Source organism: Triticum aestivum, chromosome 7A (genome assembly GCF_018294505.1).
Source record: "Triticum aestivum cultivar Chinese Spring chromosome 7A, IWGSC CS RefSeq v2.1, whole genome shotgun sequence".
NCBI classification, from domain to species: Eukaryota; Viridiplantae; Streptophyta; class Magnoliopsida; order Poales; family Poaceae; genus Triticum; species Triticum aestivum.
The window spans coordinates 148,838,492-148,865,444 of NC_057812.1; positions in this window are offsets into that span (position 1 = coordinate 148,838,492).

Below are 26,953 nucleotides of genomic sequence, written 5' to 3' on the forward strand. Positions count from 1 at the left end.
GAACAAGATATACAGAACCCACATCCCCAAGAGGGAGCGGAAGCGTGCGCTAAGGGATGTATATGTGTTGGAGCCAGTCGCCCCAAAGTTCAACCCATGGTCCTCCTGTCCGATCACCTTTGTTCGCAGGGACCACCCCACTAGTATCCGTCATGGCAGATTCGCCGCACTGGTCCTAGACCCAATCATCGACGGATTTCACCTCACTCGAGTTCTTATGGACGGCGGCAGTAGCCTGAACCTGCTTTATCAGGACAAAATGCGCAAAATGGGTATAGACTCCTCAAGGATCAAACCCACAAAAACGACCTTCAAAGGCGTCATACCAGGTGTAGAGGCCCATTGCACAGGCTCAGTCACACTGGAAGTGGTCTTCAGATCCCCGGATAACTTCCGAAGCGAGGAGTTAATCTTCGATTTAGTCCCGTTCCGCAGTGGCTATCATGCACCGCTCGGGCGAACTGCATTTACGAGATTCAATGCGGTACCGCATTATGCATACCTCAAGCTCAAGATGCCAGGACCTGGGGGGGGGGGGTCATCACAGTCAATGAAAACACAGAGCACTCTCTCCGCATGGAGTAGCACACTGCGGCCCTTGCAGCAGAAGCACAAAACAGCCTCTTCAGGCAATCCACCAGTTCGGTGATTAAACACCTGGACACCATCAAGCGCGCCCGGAGTAATCTACAACAAGACCACCTGGCATGTTTCGAGCTTGCATTGCATTGCGGCCCCCACCCCAGTCCCAGCCAAATGGTGAAATCTGTGCCACGCGTACTTAATTACGCATTGAAAATACCATGGGCATAGGTGGGGGGCACGACTACGACACTCCCCAAAATGCGGCTCAACCGCACTAGGGGCTTCCCGCTTTGTTATTTTTTCTCTCTTTCAGGACTTTACTCTCTGGAAACCCCGTCCGGCAGTACGATTGCCGGACACACGATACAACAACCAAGGAGGCAGAAAGCTACGTCGCACCATGGAACTCCCAGGTGGTCTCTGATAACGCGTGAAATACCTGCTTTAAATACCATTCCTTAGCTTGCCCTTGGAGGGGACATGTCAAATAATCCTACTTTTTGCTTATCGCACTACTTGTATCATTCTGCTTCGACGCATCTTTTTGAATAAACAATGCATAGCACTAGACTATTACCGCATTCTCTATTCTTTTTCATATATATGTTCATTCATGACTTTCGGCACCCGTACACTCTGGTACGGCCAATACGCCAGGGGCTTAAGTGTACCCCATAATACGGCGTGAGAAGTCCGAACACTTTCGACAGTGTGGCACCCGGAACTTATAGCATTATATGCATCTGCTCCGAATCATGTCTTGGGTCAATAGCCGGGTTTGCCCGGCTCCCATGTTTTGGTACCTTACGTTCCTCTATATCGGCTAAGGTAGCACTGGGAGAACTACTACAATTGTGCCCCGGTTCAGCTGGGCAAGCACCTCAGTAGAGAAAGCTAAAACTGACTGTCATGATAAGGCGAGAGCTGGTCGCTGTTTGAGACGTCTCGAGTCCCTAAAGACTTATGCTGCTTAGGGCGAGGAGTCGGCTTTGTCCAGCTTAGGTGTGTATAGCGCCCCGAATTCGGCCTTCCGAATACTAGGGGCTTCGCCAAAATTTAAAATTGTAGAATTCTATGGCTAAGTGAGAGTGATAAAGCATTATAGTCCGATTGCCTTGTTCGTTGTGCTGAGCACCTCCCTCGAAGGACCCAACAATGGGAGAAAGAGTGCTCAGATTTATCCCGAACACCCCAGCACTCGTGGCATGGGGGCAGAAGCCAACGACTGGCCATCTCTCAGATTTGATAAACAGCCGCACAGAAGGTAATATTTTAAATTCAAACAAGAGTTGCATAGAGCACATGAACAAGTTTTCATAATACAGGATCACACGAGCAAGTTCATTCAAAAATTACATCCTTCACACACTCGTCCGCCACAAGATGGGCACCCTTCAGGACACCCTCATAATACATTTCAGGGTGGCGATGCTCCTTGCCCTGCGGCGGCCCCTCCTTCACCAGCTTCTCGGTGTCCATCTTGGCACAGTGCACCTTCGCACGGGAAAAAGCCCGGCGTGCACCTTCGATGCAGACGGACCGCTTTATGACTTCCAGCCGTGGGCAGGCATGCACAAGCTGCCTCACCAGGCTGAAGTAGCTGTTGGGAAGGGAGTCGCCAGGCCACATCCGGACTATAAGGCCCCTCATGGCCTGTTCGGCCGCCTTGTGCAGCTCGACCAGTTGCTTCAGCTGGTCGCTCATAGGCATCGGGTGTTTGGTCCCAGTATACTGAGACCAGAACAACTTCTCCGTCGAGCTTCCCTCTTCGGCCCGGTAGTACTTTGCGGCATCCGACACGCTGCGGGGCAAATATGAGAATGCTCCTGGAGAGTTCCGGACTCGGGTAAGTAACAAGTAATTTACTTTCACATGCTTGCTTTGCATAATGAATGCCTTACCCGCCGCTATCTTCCTCATCACCTCAATTTCCTGGAGGGCCTTTTGGGCTTCAGCCTTGGCATGCTTTGTGCTCTCGAGGGCCGCGGCAAGCTCGGACTCTCGCGTCTTCGAGTCAAGCTCCAAAGTCTTGTGCTTCTTCACGAGAGCCTAGAGCTCTTGCTGCACCTCGCCCACCCATGCCTCTTGTTTCTCCCGCTCGGTGCGCTCCTCGGCCACTTTGTTTTTGGCCTCGGACATTGCTCGCTTCAGGGTCGCCACTTCGGACATGGCCCTTGGCACATCCATGATGATCCTATTATTTTGCAACCACATCTTATATATATATATAGACAAGGTATTACTTACCTTGGTTCTCCTCGAGCTGCCTCTTGGCAAGGCCGAGTTCTTTCTCAGACCGCTCGAGGTTCTGCTTCAGTGTGGCGACCTCTGCAGTCAGTGTGGCAGAGGTCAGCAGCAAAGCCTGCATACGCATATAGACATACTTGTATTGGACTCCTGCAGATATTATTTGATCCTCTATTTGGCTTTTCTTTGTGAAAACCAAACAGAGCATCAGGGGCTACTGTCTATGCGGTAATATTTTCCTATATTTTAAATACTTACCTCAAAGCTTGTTAGAAGGCTGGCACATGCTTCAGTCAGTCCGCTCTTGGCCGACTGAACCTTCTTGATCACCGCACTCATAATAGTGCGGTGCTCTTCATTGATGGAAGCGCCGCGAAGTGCTCCCAGCAGGTTGTCTGGTGCCTCCGGATAGACAGAGGTCACCGGCACGGGTACCTTGCCCCTCTTGGCAGGGGGCCACCTGCCGGAGTCTGGAACCACTGGAGGTTTCGGCGCGGTGTTCGGCTGAGGGCCGAACTTGGAGCCCTTGGGAGCCTTGCTCCCTTTGCGCTTGGAGTTCGGAAGGTCACCTTGAGGCACCTCTAGGACTACCTCCCCTCGGCTCGGTGCCCCTTGAGAAAATACCTCGACATTGTCCGTAGGGTGAGGAGAGGAGGCGGTTGGAAGTTACTCGCTATTCATATCTAACGAGTCCAAGGAACCGTCCGACGAGGATACCTATATGCGGGCTCGGGCGGACTGCATGATCATATTCGACGTTAGGAGAAGCAGTGCAATAAAAGTATGCTATGAGTTACTTTGGTATCCGAATACTTACGACTTCACAAGGGGCTTGGCCCTAAGTAACCACTCATCTTCGCGGTCGGCGGCGGTGGTGGAACAGTCCGGAAGGAGAGTCCTTCCCTTCTTGGAGCCTCCGGCCTCCCCGGTTGGGGCGGCCTTCCTTTTCCTGTCTCCCCTGGCTGGACGGGGAGAACCGTCATCTTCCTCCTCCTCGTTTTCACGGGAGGAGAGCGTCTCGGAGTTATCGAACGATGAGTCCGATACCACCTGGCGCCGGGAACTCTTTAGGGTTCCTGTGGCCTTGTTCTTGATCTTCTTCTCGAGCACCTCATAAGGAGCCGGAGTCCGCATCTCCGTCAGGAGAGCGTCTGCAGGGTCTTCGGGTAGAGGGGCCGGACAGTCAATCTGCTCCATGTCTCCACCCAGTCCTGTCAAAGGCATGGGAGCTCAGACCCCGCACATGGTTAAACTATGGAAAATAAATACCCTACGAGGTGTACAGAACTTACTGGATTCGCAGGGCGCATCGTGCTTAGCCCGCGGTCCTCGGTAAGGGGAGGGGGACCTCGGCACCCTTGAACAGCACCTTCCAGACGTCCTTATGCGTCGTGTCAAAGAGCTCGCGTAGAGTCTGGTGCTGGGCCGGGTCGAACTGAAGGAAATATGCCCTAGAGGCAATAATAAAGTTATTATTTATTTCCTTATAATCATGATAAATGTTTATTATTCATGCTAGAATTGTATTTACCGGAAACATAATACATGTGTGAATACATAAACAAACAAAGTGTCACTAGTATGCCTCTACTTGACTAGCTCGTTAATCAAAGATGGTTATGTTTCCTAACCATGAACAATGAGTTGTTATTTGATTAACAAGGTCACATCATTAGTAGAATGATCTGATTGACATGACCCATTCCATTAGCTTAGCACCCGATCGTTTAGTATGTTGCTATTGCTTTCTTCATGACTTATACATGTTCCTATGACTATGAGATTATGCAACTCCCGTTTACCGGAGGAACACTTTGGGTACTACCAAACGTCACAACGTAACTGGGTGATTATAAAGGAGTACTACAGGTGTCTCCAATGGTCGATGTTGGGTTGGCGTATTTCGAGATTAGGATTTGTCACTCCGATAGTCAGAGAGGTATCTCTGGGCCCTCTCGGTAATACACATCACATAAGCCTTGCAAGCATTACAACTAATATGTTAGTTGTGAAATGATGTATTACGGAACGAGTAAAGAGACTTGCCGGTAACGAGATTGAACTAGGTATTGGATACCGACGATCGAATCTCGGGCAAGTAACATACCGATGACAAAGGGAACAACGTATGTTGTTATGCGGTCTGACCGATAAAGATCTTCGTAGAATATGTAGGAGCCAATATGGGCATCCAGGTCCCGCTATTGGTTATTGACCGGAGACGTGTCTCGGTCATGTCTACATTGTTCTCGAACCCGTAGGGTCCGCACGCTTAAGGTTACGATGACAGTTATATTATGAGTTTATGCATTTTGATGTACCGAAGGTTGTTCGGAGTCCCGAATGTGATCATGGACATGACGAGGAGTCTCGAAATGGTCGAGACGTAAAGATTGATATATTGGATGATTATATTCGGACACCGGAAGGGTTCCGGAAGAGTATCGGATAAAACCGGAGCACCGGGGGGTTACCGGAACCCCCCGGGGGGTTAATGGGCCTTATGGGCCTAATGTGGAGAAGAGGAAGGGGCTGCCACAGCAGGCCGCGCGCCCCCTCTCCCCTAGTCCGAATTGGACAAGGAGGGAGGGGCGGCACCCCCCCTTTCCTTCTCTCCCTCCACCTCTCCTAGTTGGACAAGGAACGGGAGGGGAGTCCTACTCCCGGTAGGAGTAGGACTCCTCCTGTGCACCTCCTCTAGGGACGGCCGCACCCCCCCCTTGGATCCTTTATATACGGAGGCAAGGGGACACCCAAGACACACAAGTTGATCCACGTGATCTGTTCCTTAGCCGTGTGCGGTGCCCCCTGCCACCATATTCCTCGATAATACTGTAGCGGAGTTTAGGCGAAGCCCTGCTGCTGTAGTTCATCAAGAACGTCACCACGCCGTCGTGCTGACGGAACTCTTCCCCGACACTTTGCTGGATCGGAGTCCGGGGATCGTCATCGAGCTGAACGTGTGCTCGAACTCGGAGGTGTCGTAGTTTCGGTGCTTGATCGGTTGGATCGTGAGGACGTACGACTACTTCCTCTACATCGTGTCATCGCTTCCGCAGTCGGTCTGCGTAGGGTACGTAGACAATACTCTTCCCTTCCTTGCTATGCATCACATGATCTTGCGTGTGCGTAGGAAATTTTTTGAAATTACTACGAAACCCAACAGTGGCATCCGAGCCTAGGTTATTTATGTTGATGTTATATGCACGAGTAGAACACAAGTGAGTTGTGGACGATACAAGTCATACTGCCTACCAGCATGTCATACTTTGGTTCGGCGGTATTGTTGGATGAGACGACCCGGACCAACCTTACGCGTACGCTTACGCGAGACCGGTTCCCTCGACGTGCTTTGCACAGAGATGGCTTGCGGGCGACTGCCTCTCCAACTTTAGTTGAACCAAGTATGGCTACGCCCGGTCCTTGCGAAGGTTAAAACGGAGTCTATTTGACAAACTATCGTTGTGGTTTTGATGCGTAGGTGAGATTGGTTCTTACTTAAGCCCGTAGCAGCCACGTAAAACATGCAACAACAAAGTAGAGGACGTCTAACTTGTTTTTGCAGGGCATGTTCTGATGTGATATGGTCAAGGCATGATGCTGAATTTTATTGTATGAGATGATCATGTTTTGTAACCAAGTTATCGGCAACTGGCAGGAGCCATATGGTTGTCGCTTTATTGTATGCAATGCAATCGCGATGTAATGCTTTACTTTATTACTAAATGGTAGTGATAGTCGTGGAAGCATAAGATTGGCGAGAAGACAACGATGCTACGATGGAGATCAAGGTATCGCGCCGGTGACGATGGTGATCATGACGGTGCTTCGGAGATGGAGATCACAAGCACAAGATGATGATGGCCATATCATATCACTTATATTGATTGCATGTGATGTTTATCTTTTTATGCATCTTATCTTGCTTTGATTGACGGTAGCATTATAAGATGATCTCTCACTAAATTATCAAGAAGTGTTCTCCCTGAGTATGCACCGTTGCCAAAGTTCGTCGTGCCCAGACACCACGTGATGATCGGGTGTGATAAGCTCTACGTCCATCTAAATGGGTGCAAGCCAGTTTTGCACACGCAGAATACTCAGGTTAAACTTGACGAGCCTAGCATATGCAGATATGGCCTCGGAACACGGAGACCGAAAGGTCGAGCGTGAATCATATAGTAGATATGATCAACATAACGATGTTCACCATTGAAAACTACTCCATTTCACGTGATGATCGGTTATGGTTTAGTTGATTTGGATCACGTGATCACTTAGAGGATTAGAGGGATGTCTATCTAAGTGGGAGTTCTTTAGTAATATGATTAATTGAACTTAAAATTTATCATGAACTTAGTCCCTGATAGTATCTTGCTTGTTTATGTTGATTGTAGATAGATGGCTCGTGCTGTTGTTCCGTTAAATTTTAATGCGTTCCTTGAGAAAGCAAAGTTGAAAGATGATGGTAGCAATTACACGGACTGGGTCCGTAACTTGAGGATTATCCTCATTGCTGCACAGAAGAATTACGTCCTGGAAGCACCGCTGGGTGCCAGGCCTGCTGCTGGAGCAACGCCAGATGTTATGAACGTCTGGCAGAGCAAAGCTGATGACTACTCAATAGTTCAGTGTGCCATGCTTTACGGCTTAGAATCGGGACTTCAACGACGTTTTGAACGTCATGGAGCATATGAGATGTTCCAGGAGTTGAAGTTAATATTTCAAGCAAATGCCCGGATTGAGAGATATGAAGTCTCCAATAAGTTCTATAGCTGCAAGATGGAGGAGAACAGTTCTGTCAGTGAGCATATACTCAAAATGTCTGGGTATAATAATCACTTGATTCAATTGGGAGTTAATCTTCCGGATGATTGCGTCATCGACAGAATTCTCCAATCACTGCCACCAAGCTACAAGAGCTTCGTGATGAACTATAATATGCAAGGGATGAACAAGACTATTCCCGAGCTCTTCGCAATGCTGAAAGCTACGGAGGTAGAAATCAAAAAGGAGCATCAAGTGTTGATGGTTAACAAGACCACTAGTTTCAAGAAAAAGGGCAAAGGGAAGAAGAAGGGGAACTTCAAGAAGAACGGCAAGCAAGTTGCTGCTCAAGAGAAGAAACCCAATTCTGGACCTAAGCCTGAAACTGAGTGCTTCTACTGCAAGCAGACTGGTCACTGGAAGCGGAACTGCCCCAAGTATTTGGCGGATAAGAAGGATGGCAAGGTGAACAAAGGTATATATGATATACATGTTATTGATGTGTACCTTACTAGAGCTCGCAGTAGCACCTGGGTATTTGATACTGGTTCTGTTGCTAATATTTGCAACTCGAAACAGGGACTACAGAATAAGCGGGCACTGGCAAAGGACAAGGTGACGATGCGCGTGGGAAACGGTTCCAAAGTCGATGTGATCGCGGTCGGCACGCTACCTCTACATCTACCTTCGGGATTAATATTAGACCTAAATAATTGTTATTTGGTGCCAGCGTTGAGCATGAACATTATATCTGGATCTTGTTTAATGCGAGACGGTTATTCATTTAAATCAGAGAATAATGGTTGTTCTATTTATATGAGTAATATCTTTTATGGTCATGCACCCTTGAAGAGTGGTCTATTCTTATTGAATCTCGATAGTAGTAATACACATATTCATAATGTTGAAACCAAAAGATGCAGAGTTGATAATGAAAGTGCAACTTATTTGTGGCACTGTCGTTTGGGTCATATCGGTGTAAAACGCATGAAGAAACTCCATACTGATGGACTTTTGGAACCACTTGATTATGAATCACTTGGTACTTGCGAACCGTGCCTCATGGGCAAGATGACTAAAACACCGTTCTCCGGTACTGTGGAGAGAGCAACAGATTTGTTGGAAATCATACATACCGATGTATGTGGTCCGATGAATATTGAGGCTCGAGGCGGATATCGTTATTTTCTCACCTTCACAGATGATTTGAGCAGATATGGATATATCTACTTAATGAAGCATAAGTCTGAAAACATTTGAAAAGTTCAAAGAATTTCAGAGTGAAGTTGAAAATCATCGTAACAAGAAAATAAAGTTTCTACGATCTGATCGTGGAGGAGAATATTTGAGTTACGAGTTTGGTGTACATTTGAAAAACTGTGGAATAGTTTCACAACTCACGCCACCCGGAACACCACAGCGCAATGGTGTGTCCGAACGTCGTAATCGTACTTTACTAGATATGGTACGATCTATGATGTCTCTTACAGATTTACCGCTATCATTTTGGGGTTATGCTTTAGAGACGGCCACATTAACATTAAATAGGGCACCATCAAAATCCGTTGAGACGACGCCTTATGAACTATGGTTTGGCAAGAAACCAAAGTTGTCGTTTCTTAAAGTTTGGGGCTGCGATGCTTATGTGAAAAAGCTTCAACCTGATAAGCTCGAACCCAAATCGGAGAAATGTGTCTTCATAGGATACCCAAAGGAAACTGTTGGGTACACCTTCTATCACAGATCCGAAGGCAAGACATTCGTTGCTAAGAATGGATCATTTCTAGAGAAGGAGTTTCTCTCGAAAGAAGTGAGTGGGAGGAAAGTAGAACTTGACGAGGTAACTGTACCTGCTCCCTTACTGGAAAGTAGTTCATCACAGAAAACTGTTTCAGTGACACCTACACCGGTTAGTGAGGAAGCCAATGATAATGATCATGAAACTTCAGATCAAGATACTACTGAACCTCGTAGATCAACCAGAGTAAGATCCGCGCCAGAGTGGTACGGTAATCCTGTTCTGGAAGTCATGCTACTAGATCATGATGAACCTACGAACTATGAAGAAGCGATGGTGAGCCCAGATTCCGCAAAGTGGCTTGAAGCCATGAAATCTGAGATGGGATCCATGTATGAGAACAAAGTATGGACTTTGGTTGACTTGCCCGATGATCGGCAAGCAATTGAGAATAAATGGATCTTTAAGAAGAAGACTGACGCTGATGGTAATGTTACTGTCTACAAAGCTCGACTTGTCGCAAAAGGTTTTCGGCAAGTTCAAGGGATTGACTACGATGAGACCTTCTCACCCGTAGCGATGCTTAAGTCCGTCCGAATCATGTTAGCAATTGCCGCATTTTATGATTATGAAATTTGGCAGATGGATGTCAAAACTGCATTCCTGAATGGATTTCTGGAAGAAGAGTTGTATATGATGCAACCGGAAGGTTTTGTCGATCCAAAGGGAACTAACAAAGTGTGCAAGCTCCAGCGATCCATTTATGGACTGGTGCAAGCCTCTCGGAGTTGGAATAAACGTTTTGATAGTGTGATCAAAGCATTTGGTTTTATACAGACTTTCGGAGAAGCCTGTATTTACAAGAAAGTGAGTGGGAGCTCTGTAGCATTTCTGATATTATATGTGGATGACATATTACTGATTGGAAATGATATAGAATTTCTGGATAGCATAAAGGGATACTTGAATAAAAGTTTTTCAATGAAAGACCTCGGTGAAGCTGCTTACATATTAGGCATTAAGATCTATAGAGATAGATCAAAACGCTTAATTGGACTTTCACAAAGCACATACCTTGACAAAATTTTGAAGAAGTTCAAAATGGATCAAGCAAAGAAAGGGTTCTTGCCTGTGTTACAAGGTGTGAAATTGAGTAAGACTCAATGCCCGACCACTGCAGAAGATAGAGAGAATATGAAAGATGTTCCCTATGCATCAGCCATAGGATCTATCATGTATGCAATGCTGTGTACCAGACCTGATGTATGCCTTGCTATAAGTTTAGCAGGGAGGTACCAAAGTAATCCAGGAGTGGATCACTGGACAGCGGTCAAGAACATCCTGAAATACCTGAAAAGGACTAAGGATATGTTTCTCGTATATGGAGGTGACAAAGAGCTCATCGTAAAAGGTTACGTTGATGCAAGCTTTGACACTGATCCGGACGATTCTAAATCGCAAACCGGATACGTGTTTACATTAAACGGTGGAGCTGTCAGTTGGTGCAGTTCTAAACAAAGCGTCGTAGCGGGATCTACATGTGAAGCGGAATACATAGCTGCTTCGGAAGCAGCAAATGAAGGAGTCTGGATGAAGGAGTTCATATCCGATCTAGGTGTCATACCTAGCGCATCGGGTCCAATGAAAATCTTTTGTGACAATACTGGTGCAATTGCCTTGGCAAAGGAATCCAGATTTCACAAAAGGACCAAACACATCAAGAGACGCTTCAACTCCATCCGGGATCTAGTCCAGGTGGGAGACATAGAGATTTGCAAGATACATACGGATCTGAATGTTGCAGACCCGTTGACTAAGCCTCTTCCACGAGCAAAACATGATCAGCACCAAGGCTCCATGGGTGTTAGAATCATTACAGTGTAATCTAGATTATTGACTCTAGTGCAAGTGGGAGACTGAAGGAAATATGCCCTAGAGGCAATAATAAAGTTATTATTTATTTCCTTATAATCATGATAAATGTTTATTATTCATGCTAGAATTGTATTTACCGGAAACATAATACATGTGTGAATACATAGACAAACAAAGTGTCACTAGTATGCCTCTACTTGACTAGCTCGTTAATCAAAGATGGTTATGTTTCCTAACCATGAACAATGAGTTGTTATTTGATTAACGAGGTCACATCATTAGTAGAATGATCTGATTGACATGACCCATTCCATTAGCTTAGCACCCGATCGTTTAGTATGTTGCTATTGCTTTCTTCATGACTTATACATGTTCCTATGACTATGAGATTATGCAACTCCCGTTTACCGGAGGAACACTTTGGGTACTACCAAACGTCACAACGTAACTGGGTGATTATAAAGGAGTACTACAGGTGTCTCCAATGGTCGATGTTGGGTTGGCGTATTTCGAGATTAGGATTTGTCACTCCGATTGTCGGAGAGGTATCTCTGGGCCCTCTCGGTAATACACATCACATAAGCCTTGCAAGCATTACAACTAATATGTTAGTTGTGAGATGATGTATTACGGAACGAGTAAAGAGACTTGCCGGTAACGAGATTGAACTAGGTATTGGATACCGACGATCGAATCTCGGGCAAGTAACATACCGATGACAAAGGGAACAACGTATGTTGTTATGCGGTCTGACCGATAAAGATCTTCGTAGAATATGTAGGAGCCAATATGGGCATCCAGGTCCCGCTATTGGTTATTGACCGGAGACGTGTCTCGGTCATGTCTACATTGTTCTCGAACCCGTAGGGTCCGCACGCTTAAGGTTACGATGACAGTTATATTATGAGTTTATGCATTTTGATGTACCGAAGGTTGTTCGGAGTCCTGGATGTGATCACGGACATGACGAGGAGTCTCGAAATGGTCGAGACGTAAAGATTGATATATTGGATGACTATATTCGGACACCGGAAGGGTTCCGGAAGAGTATCGGATAAAACCGGAGCACCGGGGGGTTACCGGAACCCCCCGGGGGGTTAATGGGCCTTATGGGCCTAATGTGGAGAAGAGGAAGGGGCTGCCACAGCAGGCCGCGCGCCCCCTCTCCCCTAGTCCGAATTGGACAAGGAGGGAGGGGCGGCGCCCCCCCTTTCCTTCTCTCCCTCCACCTCTCCTAGTTGGACAAGGAACGGGAGGGGAGTCCTACTCCCGGTAGGAGTAGGACTCCTCCTGCGCGCCTCCTCTAGGGCCGGCCGCACCCCCCCCTTGGATCCTTTATATACGGAGGCAAGGGGACACCCAAGACACACAAGTTGATCCACGTGATCTGTTCCTTAGCCGTGTGCGGTGCCCCCTGCCACCATATTCCTCGATAATACTGTAGCGGAGTTTAGGCGAAGCCCTGCTGCTGTAGTTCATCAAGAACGTCACCACGCCGTCGTGCTGACGGAACTCTTCCCCGACACTTTGCTGGATCGGAGTCCGGGGATCGTCATCGAGCTGAACGTGTGCTCGAACTCGGAGGTGTCGTAGTTTCGGTGCTTGATCGGTTGGATCGTGAGGACGTACGACTACTTCCTCTACGTCGTGTCATCGCTTCCGCAGTCGGTCTGCGTAGGGTACGTAGACAATACTCTTCCCTTCGTTGCTATGCATCACATGATCTTGCGTGTGCGTAGGAAATTTTTTGAAATTACTACGAAACCCAACACGAACTCCCATAAGTTGAAAGCCCGTCATTGACACGGGAGGATCCGACGGAAGAGCATGGCCTGGACTATGTTGACAAGCTTGAGTTTCTTGCCTATCATGTTCCAGATACACTTCTGGAGTCCGTCCAGCTCCACCGATGAGCCCCAGGACAGGACCTTCTCCTTCCAGGAAGTGAGCCGCGTCGGGATTCTGGATCGAAACTCGGGGGCCGCCACCCAGTTGGTATCGCGCGACTAAGTGATGTAGAACCACCCTGATTGCCAGCCCTTTATGGTCTTCACATAGGAGCTCTCGAGCCATGTAACGTTGGGCATTTTTCCCACCATGGCTCCGCCGCATTCCGCTTGTTGGCCGCCTACTACGTTCGGTTTGACATTGAAGGTCTTCAGCCACATGCCGAAGTGGGGCCAGACGCGGAGTAAAGCCTCACACACGACAATGAATGCCGATATGTTGAGGATGAAATTCGGAGCTAGATCATGGAAGTCCAGCCCATAATAGAACATAAGGCCGCGAACGAATGGATGGAGGGGAAACCCCAGTCCACGGATGAGGAAAACCACCCTTTCGTAAGGTTCCGGGGTAGGGATGATCTGCCTCGCGGCTGGCAGCCGGTGAGCAATATCCGCGGCTAAGTATCCGGCCCCGCCCAGCTTTTTGATGTCTCCCTCTGTAATGGAGGAGACCATCCACTTGCCTCCCGCTCCGGACATGTTTGGAGAGGCTTGAGGAGAAGGATGTGGACTTGGGCGCTGGAGCTCGAGTGCGTGAGAATGGATGAGCAAGGAGGAAGAAGGCGTGGGTAGAAAAAGGTGAACCCTTATCCCTTTATAAGGGCGGACGAAACTTTGCACCCCCACTAGCCTGGTAAAACTCGCTTATCCCCCAAGCGTCGTAATTGATGGCGTGGTTGGGTTACCCACGTCCGTATTGATGGGAATCCCGTATTAAGGGGACACGATCTCTGCTTCGACAAGACGTGCCAAGGAAACCGCCTCGCGAAACACGCTGAGGTTGGTTGTGAAAAACGATTCGAATGGTGGCCTGGCTGTGGTGTGATGTCACACTGCGGAATGCGTCGGCAGATTAGATTTGTGAAAATATTATTCTCTCTACGGTTGTATGTGTAACTTGTTTTGCAGAGCCAGACACGATCCTCGTGTTCAAAATCTTCTATGAAGTATTCGGAGGAGGAACCCGCCTTGCAATGCCGAAAACAATCTGCGCGCCGGACTCATCGTCATTGAAGCCTCGTTCAGGGGCTACTGAGGGAGTCCTGGATTAGGGGGTATCCGGACAGCCGGACTATATCCTTTGGCCGGACTGTTGGACTATGAAGATACAAGATTGAAGACTTCGTCCCGTGTCCGGATGGGACTCTCCTTGGCGTGGAAGGCAAGCTTGGCAATAAGGATATGTAGATCTCCTTCCTTATAACCGACTCTGTGTAACCCTAGCCCCCTCCGGTGTCTATATAAAACGGAGGGTTTAGTCCGTAGGACCAACAACAACAATCATACCATAGGGTAGCTTCTAGGGTTTAGCCTCTTCGATCTCGTGGTAGATCAACTCTTGTAATACTCATATCATCAAGAGAAATAAAGTAGGAGTAGGGTTTTACCTCCATCGAGAGGGCCCAAACCTGGGTAAAAACATCGTGTCCCCCATCTCCTATTACCATCCGCCTAGACGCATAGTTTGGGACCCCCTACCCAAGATCCGCCGGTTTTGACACCGACAGAGACCCTGAGGAAACGGGCATGTTTCAAGGGTTCAACCCGGGAAGGAGCCAGCTGAAGGGGAAGGTCAGATTGCCTGTGATGTTTGGAGGCGAGTTGAACTACATGACGGAGAGCATTGTCTTCGATGTAGCCGAGATCCCCTTGCCCTACAACGGGATCCTCGGTGGCCCGGCACTAGCCAAGTTCATGGCGGCGTCGCACTACGCCTACAACACGCTGAAGATGCCTGGGCCGATGACCATCATCACCATCCCCTCCGACAAGAAGGACACACTGATCTGCGCTGACCAACTCTACTGAGAAGCAGTTGGAGCAGCTGCCGCCAACGCACTTGCTCCTGCCACTGAAGCCCCGAGAGGGAAGAAGAAGACCGACAAGACCTCTCGCACCCACTTCGGCAAGCGCACCTCTTCGGAGTGTTGTGCTACCGTCGAGGACGTGCCAGAGAGCTCCACTGGCAAGAGCAAGAAATCCAGAGCTGCACCACCAGAGACCAAGAGGGTGTCCGTCAAGGAGGACGACACGGGAAGGGCTTTCATCATAAGCTCCACCCTCGACGGCAAATAGGAAAGCACGCTCATCACTTTCCCGCGGGCGAATGTCGATGTGTTTGCGTGGCAAGCATCCGACATCCCCGGCGTTCTTAGGGAAGTGATTGACCACCATCTTGTTGTCTGTCCCCATGCGCGACCCATCAGCCAGAAGGTCAGGAAGCAAGCTTTGGAACGGCGGGAATTCATCACAGAGGAGATCAGGAAGTTGGAAGCGGCGGGCTTGGTGAGAGAAGTGATCCATCCAACGTGGTTGGCCAATCCGGTGGTGGTGCGCAAGGCAAACGGGAAGTGGAGGCTGTGTATTGATTACACAGATATCAATAAGGCTTGTCCTAAGGACCACTTCCCGTTGTCGCACATTGACCATTGTTGACTCCACGGTCAGGTGCGATCTGTTATCATTCCTCGATGCTTACTCGGGATACCACCAGATCTTCATGGCAAAGTAAGACGAAGAGAAGACAACATTCATCACCCCATGTGGTACGTATTGCTTTTTACAGATGCCTTTCGGGTTGAAGAGTGCTGGCTCGACATTCGCAAGGGCGGTCCAAATTGGTTTTGAGCCCCAGCTGCATAGAAATATGGAAGCTTATATGGATGACATAGTGGTCAAAACCAAGGACGAGGCAACCCTTGTACAAGACTTAGAAGAGATGTTTGCCAACCTACGCAAGATCAACCTCAAGCTGAACCCTGAGAAGTGTGTCTTCGGCGTTCCGTATGGAAAACTTCTTGGGTTCTTTGTGTCGCAGCGTGGGATCGAGGCAAATCCGGACAAGATCAAGGCTATTGAGCAGATTGAGGCACCCAAGTGGATCAAGGATGTGCGTCGGCTCACTGGCTGCGTTGCCGCCATGAGCAGATTCATCTCCAAGTCCGCCGAGCGTGCCCTTCCCTTTTTCAAGATCTTGAAGAAGGCGGGACCAATGGAGTGGACCCCAGAGGCCGAGGCAGCATTGAAGGATCTGAAGAAATACCTTTCCTCTACACCAATACTGGTTGCGCCTAAACCACAAGATCCATTGCTGCTGTATCTGGCGGCGATGAATCAAGTGGCTAGTGCCGTGCTAGTGGTGCAGAGGGAGGTCGATAAGGAGGCAATGGCAATGACAGGACTAGCGGATGGCAAGACAGAGATTCCCCCGGCAGGGCCCGATGCCAGCAAGGCAAGGCCCCCGGCGGAGTCTAACGCCATCAGGACATGCCCCATGCAATCAAATGAGGTGGTGCAGAAGAAGAAGATGATGCAGCACCCGGTTTACTTTGTCAGCTCCCTCCTGCAGGGGGCTAGGTCAAGGTACTTTGGTGTGCAGAAATTGCTCTTCGGCCTCCTTATGGCCTCGAGGAAGCCGCGTCACTACTTCCAAGCACACGAAATCACCATCGTCACCCGCCTCCCGTTACAACGGATACTGCACAACCCAGACGCAACCGGAAGGATTGTGGAGTGGGCCTTGGAGCTTTTGAGCTTTGGTTTGAAGTTTGAAAGTACTTTGACAATCCAGAGCAGAGTCTTGGCAGAGTTCATTGCAGAATGGACCTCAACGCCTGACGAGAAAATCCAGGAGACCACCCTCCCTGGCAAGGAAGCAAGTCACAAGTGGATTATGTACTTTGATGGGGCTTTCTCGCTGCAAGGCGCCGGTGCTGGTGTGCTGCTCATCGCACCCACCGGAGAGCACCTCAAGTATGTAATCCAGATGCACTTTCCCAGGGAGATGTCCACCAACAACACCGCTGAGTACGAGGGGTTGCTCGCCGGCCTCAGGATTGCGGCGGACCTCGGGGTCAAGAAGCTCATCGTCAGGGGTGATTCACAGCTTGTCGTCAGACAAGTTAACAAAGATTATCAAAGCCCGTTGATGGAGGCCTACGTAGATGAGGTGAGGAAGCTGGAGGAGCTCTTGGACGGTATACAAGCGGAGCACGTTCCCCGAGCGGAGAACGACATCGCCGATTACCTGTCAAAGCGCGCTGCATTCAAGCTACCTGTGGAACTAGGTACTTTTTTGCTTCAGTTAACTCAACCATCCGTCGAACCATCAATGGAGCAGAACAAACGGAGGAAATCAGGGCCCAGCAAGTACTTTCCCGCTGAGCCCCAGGGGCTTCCGGCAAGGGTGTTGCCGTGAATTCTGAGCCTGTCGAGGAGCGACTGATTCCGACGGGCCGTCAAGCCCTGGCCGTAGAGACGGCCGCTCCCATGGCAGAAGAAATGCCTTTGGTCCTTGCCGTCGATCCCCAGGCTCCAGCATGGTCACATCATACCGTCTGATTCCTCCAAACAGGGGAGCTTCCTAAGGAGCAGGAAGAAACGGAGAAAGTAGCCCGCCAGTCTGCCATGTATCAGTTCATCAATGACGTCCTGTACAGGAAGAGACCGAACAGTGTGAAATTGAAGTGCATTCCCCGGGAGGAAGGACTGGAGCTGTTGGCGGAGATACATGGAGGCATATGTGGCTCCCATATAGGGTCGAGGGCCCTTGCCGGCAAGGCATTCCGACAGGGTTTCTTCTAGCCCACTGCCCTCCAGGATGCAGCGGCACTAGTAACTGATAACCCACAAGTATAGGGGATCGCAACAGTTTTCGAGGGTAGAGTATTCAACCCAAATTTATTGATTCAACACAAGGGGAGCCAAAGAATATTCTTAAGTATTAGCAGCTGAGTTGTCAATTCAACCACACGTGGAAACTTAGTATCTGCAGCAAAGTGTTTAGTAGCAAAGTAATATGATAGTAGTGGTACCGATGGCAAAAGTTAATGGCAGCAAAGGTAGTGTTTTTGGTATTTTGTAGTGATGATAGCAATAGCAACGGAAAAGTAAATAAGCGAAAAAAAATATGGAAAGCTCGTAGGCAATGGATCGGTGATGGAGAATTATGTCGGATGCGGTTCATCATGTAACAGTCATAACCTAGGGAACACAGAACTAGCTCTAGTTCATCAATGTAATGTAGGCATGTATTCCGAATATAGTTATACGTGCTTATGGAAAAGAACTTGCATGACATCTTTTGTCCTACCCTCCCGTGGCAGCGGGGTCCTTACGGAAACTAAGGGATATTAAGGCCTCCTTTTAATAGAGTACCGAAACAAAGCATTAACACATAGTGAATACATGAACTCCAACACATAGTGAATACATGAACTCCTCAAACTACGGTCATCACCGGTAAGTATCCCGATTATTGTCACTTCGGGGTTAACGGATCATAACACATAATAGGTGACTATAGACTTGCAAGATAGGATCAAGAACTCTCATATATTGATGAAAACATAATAGGTTCAGATATGAAATCATGGCACTCGGGCCCTAGTGACAAGCATTAAGCATAGCAAAGTCATAGCAACATCAATCTTAGAACATAGTGGACACTAGGGATCGAATCCTAACAAAACTAACTCAATTACATGATAGATCCCATCCAACCCATCACCGTCCAGCAAGCCTACGATGGAATTACTCACGCACGGTGGTGAGCATCATGAAATTGGTGATGGAGGATGGTTGATGATGAAGATGGCGACGGATTCCCCTCTCGGGAGCCCCGAACAGACTCCAGATCAGCCCTCCCGAGAGGTTTTAGGGCTTGGCGGCGTCTCCGTATCGTAAAACACGATGAATTCTTCCCTCTATTTTTTCTCCCCGAAACACACTGTATAGAGTTGGAGTTGCAGTCGGAGGAGCTCCAGGGGGCCCACGAGGTAGGGAGCGTGCCCCCACCCTCGTGGACAGGTGGTGGCCCCCCTGGCCTTCATATTTTGCAGGTATTTTTTATATTTTCCAAAAAACCGTGAAGTTTCATTTCTGCACATAAATAACACCATGGTAATTCCGCTGAAAACAGCGTCAGTCCGGGTTAGTTCCATTCAAATCATGCAAGTTAGAGTCCAAAACAAGGGAGAAAGTGTTTGGAAAATTAGATACGACGGAGACGTATCAACTCCCCCAAGCTTAAACCTTTGCTTGTCCTCAAGCAATTCAGTTGACAAACTGAAAGTGATAAAGAAAAACTTTTACAAACTCTGTTTGCTCTTGTTGTTGTAAATATGTAAAGCCAGCATTCAAGTATTCGACAAAGATTATAACTAACCACATTCGCAATAATGCTTAGGTCTCAAGTTTACTCATATCAATGGCATAATCAACTAGCGAGCAATAATAATAAATCTCGGATGACAACACTTTCTCAAAACAATCATAATATGATATAACAAGATGTATCTCGCTAGCCCTTTCTGTGACCGTAAAACATAAATGCAGAGCACCTTTAAAGACCAAGGACTGACTAGACATTGTAATTCATGGTAAAAGAGATCCAGTCAAGTCATACTCAATGTAAACTAACAGTAATGAATGCAAATGACAGTGGTGCTCTCCAACTGGTGCTTTTTAATAAGAGGATGATGACTCAGCATGAAAGTAAATAGATAGGCCCTTCACAGAGGGAAGCAGGGATTTTGTAGAGGTGCCAGAGCTCGGTTTTGAAATAGAGGTGAATAATATTTTGAGTGGTATACTTTCATTGTCAACATAACAACCAAGAGATGACGATATCTTCCATGCTACACACATTATAGGCGGTTCCCAAATAGAATGGTAAAGTTTATACTCCCCCTTCCACCAACAAGCATCAATCCATGGCTTGCTCGAAACAACGAGTGCCTCCAACTAACAACAATCCCAGGGGGAGTTTTGTTTGCAATTATTTTGATTTGATTTGCATAAAGCATGGGACTGGGCATCCCGATGACCAGCCACTTTCTTGTGAGTGAGGAGCGGAGTCCACTCCTCTTAAGAATAACCCGCCTAACATGGAAGATACGGACAACCCTAGTTGATACATGAGCTATTCGAGCATACGAAATAGGATATTTATTTGAAGGTATAGAGTTTGGCACATACAAATTAACTTGGAACGGTAGGTAGATACCGTATATAGGTAGGTATGGTGGACTCGTATGGAATAACTTTGGGGTATATGGAGTTGGATGCACAAGCAATATTCCCGCTTAGTACAGGTGAAGGCTAGCAAAAGACTGGGAAGCGACCAGCTAGAGAGAGACAACAGTCATGAACATGCATTAAAATTAATCAACACCGAATGCAAACATGAGTAGGATATAATCCACCATGAACATAAATCTTGTGAAGGCTATGTTGATTTTGTTTCAACTACATGCGTGAACATGCGCCAAGTCAAGTCACTTAAATCATTCATAGGAGGATACCACCCTATCATACCACATCACAACCATTTTAATAGCATGTTGGCACGCAAGGTAAACCATTATAAGGTCCTAGCTAATCAAGCATGGCACAAGAACTATGATCTCTAGTTGTCATTGCAAACATGTTTATTCATAATAGGCCGAATCATGAACGATGAACTAATCATATTTACAAAAACAAAAGAGGTTGAGTTCATACCAGCTTTTCTCATCTCAATAAGTTCATCATATAATCATCATTATTACCTTTCACTTGCACGACCGAACGACGTGAATAATAATAATTGTGCATGTGCATTGGACTAAGATGGAATCTGCAAGCATTCAATAAACAGGAGAAGACAAGGCAATATGGGATCTTTTGTCAGATCAACAATTATGCATATAAGAGCCACTTCAACAAATTAATCATGGTCTTCTCCTATCGACCCCAAAGAAAAGAAAAGAAATAAAACTATTTACACGAGAGCTCCCAACAAGTAAAAGAAGAACATGAAATCTTTTTGGGTTTTCTTTTTAATTACCACTACAAGCATTGAAAGTAAACCAATTAAAAGCTACAACTAATTTTTTTGGTTTTTCTTAAGGTTTATTAAACACACAAAAAGAAAGCATAAAAAGGAAAGTAAACTAGCATGGATGATACAATGAAAAAGTATGAGCACTGACATCTAGCAATGAGTGTGTGAACATAAATGTAATGTCAGTGGGAAATACGTACTCCCCCAAGCTTAGGCTTTTGGCCTAAGTTGGTCTATGGCCACGGTTGGCCTGGCGGATATCCATAATAGTAGTTGGGGTCATACTGAGATGCAGTGTCTATCGCCTCCTACGCTACAGCGTGGCGATGAGAGGCCTCCGCTCTCCTCTCATACTCATCTGCCTCCTCTCTGGTAATAACATATCTTCCTTTTGCCTCATGATCAAAGAAGGCAGGAGCAGGGAGAGTAATATGGACAGCACGGCGTCTGTCAAAGATTAGTCGATACTGGAGAGGTGATTCATTCCTTTGAACAAACTAGTGGTGAACCATAGCATTAAAGTCTAGGTAAGAAGGGGGTAATTCAATATCATCTTCATGTATGGCTATACCAAGAAAATTAGCTATGCGGGTTGCATAAATTCCTCCAAAGAAATCTCCATTAAATCTATTAAGATGCAACCTACGTGCAACAGTGGCTCCCAAATTATAAGATTTATCTCCTAACACAACACTCCTAAGAATACTGAGGTCAGGGACACACATGTGACATGCCTCATCTTTACCATTAATGCATCTACCTATGAAGAGAGAAAAATAATGTATAGTAGGAAAGTGAATGCTCCCTATGGTAGCTTGTGTTATATCTCTAGATTCTCCCACAGTTATGCTAGCAAGAAAATGTCTTAATTCAGATTTGCGAGGATCCCCTATACTACCCCATTGTGGAAGTTTGCAAGCAGTGGTAAAATCCTCTAAGTCCATAGTGTAAGATTTTTCATAAAGATCAAATAGGACAGTTGGAGAATTACGTGAAGATGAAAATTCAAACCTCCTCACAAAGGAACTAGTGAGATTGTGATACCGGCTGCACTTCTCTTCCTCGAAGCTTACAATATCAGCGTTACGCAAATATGCGTTAAATTCTTCCTTAATTCCCGCTCGATCCATAAAGTTCTCAGAAGGCCATTCACAAGGACGCACTGGAGCGTCTCTTGGTGGCTCATCATCAACATCACGCATTGCAAGCCTGGGTCCTTGCTTCCTTGAAGAACCACCCTGGAACATTTTCCTAAGCATATTTCTTCCTTTGAAAAATTCTGAATTTTTTTAGTAACTTCAAAATAAAAGTAAACCAAACTCAATAATATTGATAGCAACTACTCCTACAAGTGCCTAGAGCCTATATCATGCATCAAAACTACTTGGAACCATATAAATTTGACATGCAAGCTCAAGAACATGGTCACCTAGGCAGCACATATTTGCAATGAATAAAGCACTAGAACAAAAACTAATTGGACCAATGGAGGAGTCACATACCAAGGATTAATCTCCCCAAGCAGTTTTGTGAGAGGTGCTTTGAGCAAGGAGATCGAAAGTGGCAGCAAAACGAGCTTGGGCTCAGGTTTGAGCTGGTTGTTCGTGTTTGTGGGAGGAATAAGGAGTGTGTGGGTGAAAAGATAAGTGGAGGAGGGCCACCGTGGGCCCACGAGGTAGGGGAGCGTGCCCAGGGGGGTAGGGCGCGCCCCTGACCCTCGTGGCCAAGTGCCAGCTCCTCCTGCTGTGTTCTTAGTGCCAAATATTCTCAAATATTCAAGAAAAAAATCATATTTAAATTTCAGGGCATTTGGAGAACTTTTATTTCCGGGGTATTTTTATATTGCACGGATAAATCAGATAACAGATAGAAAAATACTAATTTTATTTTATTTAATATAGATAACAAAAAGTAAAAGGAGGGTACAGAAGGTTGTGCCTTCTAGTTTCATCCATATCATGATCATCAAAAGGAATCCACTAACAAGGTTGATCAAGTCTTGTTAACGAACTCATTCCGAATATCATGGAACTGGAGAAATTTCGAATAACACTATGTTACCTCAACGGGGATATGCACATCCCCAATAATAAGAATATCATATTTCTTTTTGACAGTAGGAAGAGGAAATTCAAAACCTCCAAATATAATCGATGAAATTTTTCCAATAGAGTTGATACTATGAACTTGAGGTTGTTTCCTCGGGAAGTGTACCGTGTGCTCATTACCATTAACATGAAAAGTGACATTGCCTTCAGTGCAATCAATAACAGCCCCTACAGTATTCAAAAAGGGTCTTCCAAGAATAATAGACATACTATCGTCCTCGGGAATATCAAGAATAACAAAGTCCGTTAAAATAGTAACGTTTGCAACTACAACAGGCACATCCTCACAAATACCGACAGGTATAGCTGTTGATTTATCAGCCATTTGCAAAGATATTTCAGTAGGTGTCAACTTATTCAAATCAAGTCTACGATATAAAGAGAGAGGCATAACACTAACACCGGCATCAAGATCACATAAAGCAGTTTTAACATAGTTTCTTTTAATGGAGCATGGTATAGTTGGTACACCAGGATCTCCAAGTTTCTTTGGTATTCCACCCTTAAAACAATATCTTTCATATACTTAGCATAAGGATTCATTTTGAGCATATCAGTTAATCGCATACGCAAAAAAGATAGGTCTAATCATTTTAGCAAAGCGCTCAAAATCCTCATCATCCTTTTTATTGGATGGTTTCGGAGGAAAAGGCATGGGTTTCTGAACCCAAGGTTCCCTTTCTTTACCATGTTTCCTAGCAACAAAGTCTCTTTTATCATAACGTTGATTCTTTAATTGTGGGTTATCAAGATCAACCGTAGGTTCAATTTGTATATCATTATCATTACTAGGTTGAGCATCATCATGATCATTATCATTAACCTTATTACTAGTTTCAGGTTCATTACCAGATTGTGTTTCAACATCAGAAATAGAAATATCATTTGGGTTCTCAGGTGTTTCAACAATAGGATCACTAGAAGCATGCAAAGTCCTATCATTTTTCTTTTTCTTCCTTTTAGAAGGACTAGGTGCATCTATATTATTTCTCTGAGAATCTTTCTCAATTCTCTTAGGGTGGCCTTCAGGATACAAAGGTTCCTGAGTCATTTTACCATCTCTAGTCATAACTCTAATAGCATTATCATTATTCTTACTATTCAATTCGTTGAGCAAATCATTTTGAGCTTTAAGTACTTGTTCTACTTGGGTGGTAACCATAGAAGCATGTTTACTAATAAGTTTAAGTTCACCTTTGACATTAGCCATATAATCACCCAAGTGTTCAAGCATATTTGAATTGTATTTCAATTGTCTACCAAAATAAGCATTACAATTTTCTTGTTTAACATTGAAATTGTCAAACTCATCTAAGCATTGTCTAGCAGACTTATAACAAGGGATGTCACCTTCATCAAATCTATAGAGAGAATTTACCTTTACTACCTGTGTCGGGTTATCAAGACCATGAGTTTCTTCAATAGGTGAAGGATTAAGATCATATGTTTCTTCAACAGGCGGTAAATTAAGACCATGTATTTCTTCAATAGGAGGTAAATTCTTAACATCTTCAGCTTCAATACCTTTTTCTTTCATAGATTTCTTTGCCTCTTGCATATCTTCAGGACTGAGAAATAGAATACCCCTCTTCTTCAAAGTTGGTTTGGGAATAGGCTCAGGAACTGGCTCAGGAGGTGTCCAATTATTTTCATTTGTCAGCATATTATTCAATAGAATTTCAGCTTCATCCGGTGTCCTTTCCTTGAAAACAGAACCAGCATAACTATCCAGGTAATCTCTGGAGGCATCGGTTAGTCCATTATAAAAGATATCAAGTATTTCATTTTTCTTAAGAGGATGATCAGGCAAAGCATTAAGTAATTGGAGAAGCCTCCCCAAGCTTGTGGGAGACTCTCTTCTTTAATTTGCACAAAATTATATATATATATATATATATATATATATATATATATCCCTTAAAGCAGCTTGTTTCTTATGAGCAGGGAAATATTTAGCAGAGAAGTAATAAATCATATCCTGGGGACTATGCACACAACCAAGATCAAGAGAATTAAACCATATCTTAGCATCACCCTTTAACGAGAACAGAAATATTTTAAGGATATAAAAGTAGTGAGTTCTCTCATCTTTAGTGAACAGGGTGGCAATATCATTTAATTTAGTAAGATGTGCCACAACAGTTTCAGATTCATAGCCATGAAAAGGACCAGATTCAACCAAAGTAATTATATCAGGATCAACAAAGAATTCATAATCCTTATCAGTAACACAGATAGGTGAAGTAGCAAAAGCAGGGTCAGGTTTCATTCTAGCATTTAGAGATTGCTGATTCCATTTAGCTAATAACCTCTTGAGTTCGTATCTATCTTTGCAAGCTAAAATAGCTAAAGAAGCTTCTTTATCAAAAACATAACCCTTAGGAATAGCAGGCAAGTCTTCATCGTCACTTTCATCAGTATTACCAAATTCAATATTTTCAATCTCTCTAGCCCTAGCAAGTTGTTCATCAAGAAATTCACCAAGTGGCACAGTAGTATCAAGCATAGAAGTAGTTTCATCATAAGTATCATGCATAGGAGAAGTGGCATCATCAATAACATGCTACATATCAGAACGAATAGCAGAAGCAGGTTTAGGTGTCGCAAGCTTACTCAGAACAGAAGCTGAATCAAGTGCAGAGCTAGATGGCAGTTCCTTACCTCCCCTCGTAGTTGAGGGATAAATCTTGGTTCTTGGATCTTTCAAGTTCTTCATAATGATAAGAAGATATAAATCCCAAGTGAATCATAGAATAGAGCTATGCTCCCCAGCAACGGCGCCAGAAAATAGTCTTGATAACCCACAAGTATAGGGGATTGCAATAGTTTTCGAGGGTAGAGTATTCAACCCAAATTTATTGATTCGACACAAGGGGAGCTGAGGGAGTCCTGGATTAGGGGTTATCCGGACAGCCGGACTATATCCTTTGGCCAGACTATTGGACTATGAAGATACAAGATTGAAGACTTCGTCCCGTGTCCGGATGGGACTCTCCTTGGCGTGGAAGGCAAGCTTGGCAATACGGATATATAGATCTCCTTCCTTGTAACCGACTCTGTGTAACCCTAGCCCCCTCCGGTGTCTATATAAACCGGAGGGTTTAGTCCATAGGACCAACAACAAACACAATCATACCATAGGCTAGCTTCTAGGGTTTAGCCTCTTCGATCTCGTGGTAGATCAACTCTTGTAACACTCATATCATCAAAATCAATCAAGCAGGAGTAGGGTTTTACCTCCATCGAGAGGGCCCGAACCTAGGTAAAAACATCGTGTCCCCCGTCTCCTATTACCATCCGCCTAGACGCACAGTTCAGGACCCCCGACCCGAGATCCACCAGTTTTGACACCGACATTGGTGCTTTCATTGAGAGTTCCTCTGTGTCGTCATCGTTAGGCTGGATGGCTCCTTCAATCATCGATAGCGATGCAGCCCGGGGTGAAACTTTTCTCCTTGGACGGATCTTTGTATCCGGCGGCTCCGCACTGTGGGCCAACTTGCTTGGCCATCTGGAGCAGATCGAGAGTTACGCCCCTGACCACCAAGCCAGGTTTGGAAGCTTAAACTACACGGACGACATCCGCGGAGACTTGATGTTCGACGGATTCGAGCCCCTGCCGAGTGCGCCGCACGGTCACGATGAGCATGATTTAGCTCTACCATCGGACAGTGTTCAGGAGACTGCACCGGAAACCGCTCCGACCCTCAATTCGGAGCCAATTGTGCCATCCATGGATGGGAGGATAGACCCCACCGCAGAGGCCGCATTCTCAGCGGCGATCGAGCCGAGTATCGACCTT